Source organism: Tachypleus tridentatus, chromosome 13, assembly GCF_004210375.1.
Source record: "Tachypleus tridentatus isolate NWPU-2018 chromosome 13, ASM421037v1, whole genome shotgun sequence".
Taxonomy (NCBI): domain Eukaryota; kingdom Metazoa; phylum Arthropoda; class Merostomata; order Xiphosura; family Limulidae; genus Tachypleus; species Tachypleus tridentatus.
Window position 1 is genome coordinate 182,549,231 of NC_134837.1, and position 6,000 is coordinate 182,555,230.

Below are 6,000 nucleotides of genomic sequence, written 5' to 3' on the forward strand. Positions count from 1 at the left end.
TATTTAAGTAGTTTGTCTTTAAATGTTTCAAAATCTCCTAATTTATTGAAAGAGGATTTAAAAAAACAACTTCATAAAATATTGGCCCGGCATGGCCAAGTCGATAAGGCACTTGATCATAATCTGAGGGTAAAGGGTTCGAATCTTCGTCACACCAAACATGCTCGCCCTTTCAGTCGTGGGGGCGTTATAATGTTACTGACAATCCCACTATTCGTTGGTAAAAGAGTAGCCCAAGAGTTGGCGGTGGGTGGTGATGACTAGCTGCCTTCCCTCTAGTCTTACACTACTAAATTAGGGACTGTTAGTGCAGCTATTCCTCGTGTAGCTTTGTGCGAAATTCAAAACAAAAACAAACAATCATAAAATATTACGAATGGTAATCTTTAAAACCTGCCTTCGCCGTTAAATTGAAGACATCGGACGATTTCTTTAGCAAACATTCAATAAATCTTTTGCATTAGGAATAATATATTTTTAAATATACTAACTCTTTGGAAGTATTTCATTGTACTATTTTTTTTAAATTTGTTTTCCTAGAAAAACCTCCCGAAACAGCCAAAGATCAACAAAGCGGGCCACAGTCTCAAACCCAAAGTTCGGAAAGAAAACCCATTCCAAATACAAGTGTTGCCGATGAAAGAAGTCATCCTTCGGTCCAAGCTTGTTCCGAAGAGAAGAATCAAGAACAAAGGCATGACCCTAATAATCTGGACAAACCAGCGAATTCAGTTGTCAGATCTCGGTTCACCGAAGTAGCCAAATGTATGCTCGATATTATTCAGGACTTGCAGTTAAAGAAACAAGGTCAAATTATGGAGCCAGACTTTGACAGTGATAACACAAAAGTTGCCGTGACGGCATCAAAGAACAGTAAGGACCCTTTAGAAGACACCCCTGGGGTCCTCGTTGCCAATGAAACAGGTAACTTCTATAGGCCTTCAGATTTCAGGTTGAATGAGGGCAACATTATAAATCATCAAAGAACGGGCGTTGCTGACTACCACGTGTACGAAGAAATAATGTACGATTTTGTTACCAAAAGAGGTCCTCGTGACACAGACCTGCCTCCTCCACTTCCTGCACGCCCCACCATTGTCACCTACAAGGATCGCGATAATTTACCTTACATTTTTTCAGGGACTTCTGCCTCACCTTTAGTAACGGACTCGACGAGTTCTCTGAGAAACTCGTTCAGTAATAGGCCTAAACAACGACACAATCTGTACACCATTTTCTCGAATCAGTCCGATAGGCGGACTATCTCCAAGTCTCTTGAAAATGAGTGGAAATCTACAAAGAAAGACACTGACAGCGATGATGAGTATGGTTTTAAAACTTTTCCAACGGTTTAGAGTTTTCCTGCCCACATTTCCTAACACAAGAAACGTTTGATATATCTGTACATATCCATTATGTACTCCTCTCATGGATTTATCTCACGCGTAGCCCGAAAAGCAGTCTTTTTAGCAGGTCTACAACGGATTGCTTGTGTTGGTTTTTCTAAGTGTATCGTTTAAAAAAGATTTCACTTTAGAAGTGGACGCTGGTTGATGTGTTAAAGATACCACGTGCATCACAACACTTTTCGGTTGGTTTATTCAATGTTTAAAGTACTGTGCTGCGTGCCTATTTCACGTGTATGTGTAGGTCATCTTAGATGTCACATACGAAGTAATAACTTTGAGTATGGATACTTTTATTCTGGTATCCATTTCGCGAATCTTCTAACAACAAATTCTAATGTCGGTTGCACAAGTACTGATATGTTTGTTTGCTAATGTTATGGTAAAAATTAACTATTTTAAAGTTCAAATTTTTTTCTTCATACTTACGTAGACATTGGAATATTGAACAAGATACTTTGTTGTTTTTTAATACCATATTGTTTTTGTGTAAGTTTTCATTTAAATTACTTTTTTCATCGATTATTGAGCTTGACTATGTACAATTTGGTTAAAGATTTTATTATAAATGTTAATATTATAGTTATGACGTTTAACGTAGATTAACTCTCACTCTCTCCATAACACATTAGACTAAAATCCCACTAGTTAATGGAGAATTTTAATATTAATTTGTTGCTTAAATTAAAAATAATGAATTGATAAATATGACTGGAAATCACGAGTACACATTCTACTTATGTAACTTTTTGATGGCTCAGCGGTATTATGAGGATTTAAAACGCTAAAAATCGGAAATAAATACCAATAGAGGTCATCGCAAAGGTTATTGTGTAGCTGTGTGGTTAATAACAAAAAACTACAACTTACATGCTGTAGCAACAAAGAAAACTTTACTACGATATTTAATGATAGGCTTAGCTAAGACATTTACTAATAGGTTTAGCTACGACATTTTATTGATAGGCTTAGCTAAGGATTCCAGGGAAAAAAGCCACAAGAAAAAAGTCACAGGTATATTTTAAAAAGGCAGAAAATTTCGTGAAAACATTATTATAATTATAATTAATTTTTGTTCAATTTTTTTCACACGTAGAATTTATAAATTAGATCTACAGCAACTGCTAACTAATGATTTATTTAAAAGAAAACAGCATAATATTATTGAAGTTATAGTGATAAAATAACTGCAATATTATTCAGCCAAACCATTATTTATTATTAAAAATATGTTTTTAAAATGTTCCATTTTTATGCACACCAGTGTATGTGTGATATCATCACACGTAATTTGTGTTGTCAATGTGTAGACGTTGTGTATTTTCACTTAATAATTGATTTGAAATATGTTTTTGTTTTATCACTTTAATTATTTATGGTATTTAAATAAAATGTGACTTTTTTCCTGTGACTTTATTTCTTTTCACCTAGCTTAGCTAAGATATTTACAGTCATATAACGTTCATTAAGAATTCTCAGCTCACCAACTATTTATGTTATTTTCTTTCAACGAATTTATAAACAGAATTGTTTTTGTATTAAGCTTTGATGCTTATAATTATTTTCAAAACACAAATATAATATCAGCATTTAACCCTTCATATTTCAACGCTCTGAGCAATGTCCACTTAAAATGAGGCTTAGTGAAATTGCGATATCGCTCGAACTTTATTAGAGACTATTACTCCTCCATCACCCAAAAATGAGAGGTAAAATGATTAAATATATTCTAATAATATGCGTTTACCGTAATATTGGAAATTAATTAAAACTAACTACTCATTATTCAGACTTTTAACAATGTTCAATTGAGCTTAATTATTTTTTGAATTATATTTTGTGGCTGACGAGTGGTATCAAAATATTTCTTCTGCATTAATGACTTCGATTCACGTGCATTTCGAAACATTCTTAATCAGAGTGTAATATAAATACAATAGTATACAGTGAAAATATAATCCATATATACGCTCTTACTGGATATTATTACATTTTCTCTAATTCTGAAATGCTTCACCCCACCCTCTCTTCTTCGTGGTGGCTTAATGTTAAGCTTGGAGACTTGTATTGCTCCAATTTGGTGTTCGATTCTTGCTGAGGATACTGCACAAGCAACTACGAGAACTCTGAAGATATGTCCTTGATTATTTTGAGGGTTTTTGGCTTTCTCTCTCTGTGTATAATTGGAAGTTACAGCTTGAAACCTAAGTTTCATCTCAATAGAAAATTTGCTTTGGTTACAGTATATAAAATAATCAAATATGAAATTTTGCGTTAAAATAGAAACAAACCCCAACCACCAACATACTTTGAAAATGTAGTTAATCAATGTACCAAAATCCCAAATTTGAACGTGTTGCTGAAAATATTTTAAAATACATAAGAGTTGAATTGAATATTTAATCTGTGCATTATAACATGTTTGCTTTAAAAGCAATGAAAATTCTTTGTGTGAAATACCGTGTTTTGAAAGATTGTTTGCGTCAATGACACTGATAACAAACGTGTTCTGTGTATTACCGTTAGAATTTCCTAGTTATAAAAGTTAATTTTCGAATATAGTTGATTCTATTTCATAAGTGATTATGTCTGCAGGAAATTTTCCTATAATACATATATTTTACGAAAATGTGTAAATGTGATGTGATTTAACCTAAAATTTAAATTATCTCTTTTTGTTGTTTGCTGCTTTTAGTTTTGATTCCTTACTATCACTGTCCAACTGTTATCATTCGTGTGAATCCTCACACAGAGTAACTTCTTTCCGCATACGTGTCAATAAACAACTTGTAAATAAAGATGTATGGAAAATAAAACTGTTGTGAATTTGTAATAACTGTAAATTTAAAGTAAAGGGTGGCCCTACATATTGTTTAAAAACCTGTGAGAAATTTCAGAATTTGTTAAGTATCAGTTTAATCACAGTTCGTGAAACACGTGAATTAAGACATTTAAAATTTGGAAGCAATTACTGCTTGACAAGTACAATGTGACTTTAATTAAAACCCTATATTTAAAATGATGGGCCCGGCATGGCCAAGCGTGTTAAGGCGTTCGACTCGTAATCCGAGGGTCGCGGGTTCGAATCCCGGTCGCACCAAAAAACATGCCCGCCCTTTCAGCCGTGGGGGCGCTATAATGTTACGGTCAATCCCACTATTCGTTGGTAAACGAGTAGCCCAAGAGTTGGCGGTGGGTGGTGATGACTAGCTGCCTTCCCTCTAGTCTTACCCTGCTAAATTAGGGACGGCTAGCGCAGATAGCCCTCGTGTAGCTTTGCACGAAATTCAGGACAAATGAAACTTAAGGCTAATTGTTTCAGAGCAAATATATATCACCAGAGTCGCATTAAGAATCTTAGGTTTTATTCAAAAAATTTCGACAAACGCACAGCATGTCTCAGATTAGGGTAACTCAGCAGTTGGCGGTGGGTACTGTTAACCAATTGCTTTTCTTCTAGTCTATCAGTTTGAAGTTATGGACGGCTAGTACACATAGTTCTTGTACAGCTTTATTGGAATACCAGAATCAAACGAAGACCGTTACAAAACAACTTGGGCTATAAATTTCGGAAAATATTCAAAACCGCAGGTGACCCTGATTTTATAAAAAGCAGTCTAGACACATGGCAACGAATAGGTTATATCAAATCCTTCTAGGTAGTATAAACATCTTTGTATATTCATCGCAATGGAGACCTTATACTAAACAAATCACATGAATGGACTACGTCGGTAGTGTCGAAATATTTCCCGTGGTTTCTAAAGTGTTACATGAACTGTAAGTGTACAATTGTGTAACGTGAACTGTTATTAAGTAATTCCGTATAATCAAAGCTTTTCTATTGTATGATTTCTAAAACTTTAAACGAACCAGAAAAGTACGTGTGTCAGTTACTTGGTACTTGTGTGATATGAGATGTTATTGATTCACTAGAATCGAAGCATTCCCTGTGGTTTGTAAATAAACCGTAAGTGTGCGCATGTAACAATTTCTTAATACTTTGAGATGTGAGCGTTTACTGAACAGTTCGTTAGAACCGAAGCATTTCCCGTAGCTTTTAAAGTGTTAAATAAACCAAAGGTGTGTGGAAATTTCTAAATAGAAAATTATGACCAAAGATAAAGCGGTCAGACTAGAATAGACATTCCTTATTATTTATGCAGTGCTTAATGATCCAGAAAATGTATATATGTATGTGTTAATTAAGAATTATGGTCAGTTTGATTTCACATGAAAGGATTACTAATTAACATATTAATGAAGCGGACAAAGTACGTCTGATCAAAATGTTCGTGTTAAATCTGTCTGTAATTTTAACAGATTTTGTAAATATGTTTACAGTTATAAGTTATCTCAATGGTAGTCAGATCTCGATAAACCAGCGTTACTTCTCACTCTAGCAGTAACTTGTTCTGACTTGTTTTAAACACGCACCACTGATACTAACCACAGTTATTTTCATTCTCAGCAAATATAAAATACACCTACATATATTATACCACAGTTACCACTAGGTCCTTCATTTCATTAGAAACAGTTTTGACTCCAGTGTGCATAAAAGTAGGATTACGTCAAGACACGCACGGACAGG

General features: G+C 34.3%; 1 pseudogene across 1 annotated transcript in view; it reads left to right on the forward strand.

The window, feature by feature from the left end:
- Positions 1-4,209, forward strand: part of LOC143238440 (uncharacterized) — a 180,418-nt pseudogene extending 176,209 nt beyond the window's left edge. The window contains exon 3 of the transcript XR_013020581.1: positions 541-4,209. The product of XR_013020581.1 is annotated as an uncharacterized LOC143238440 (transcript). The remainder of the gene's footprint in view (positions 1-540) is intronic.
- Positions 4,210-6,000: the final 1,791 nt, after the last annotated feature.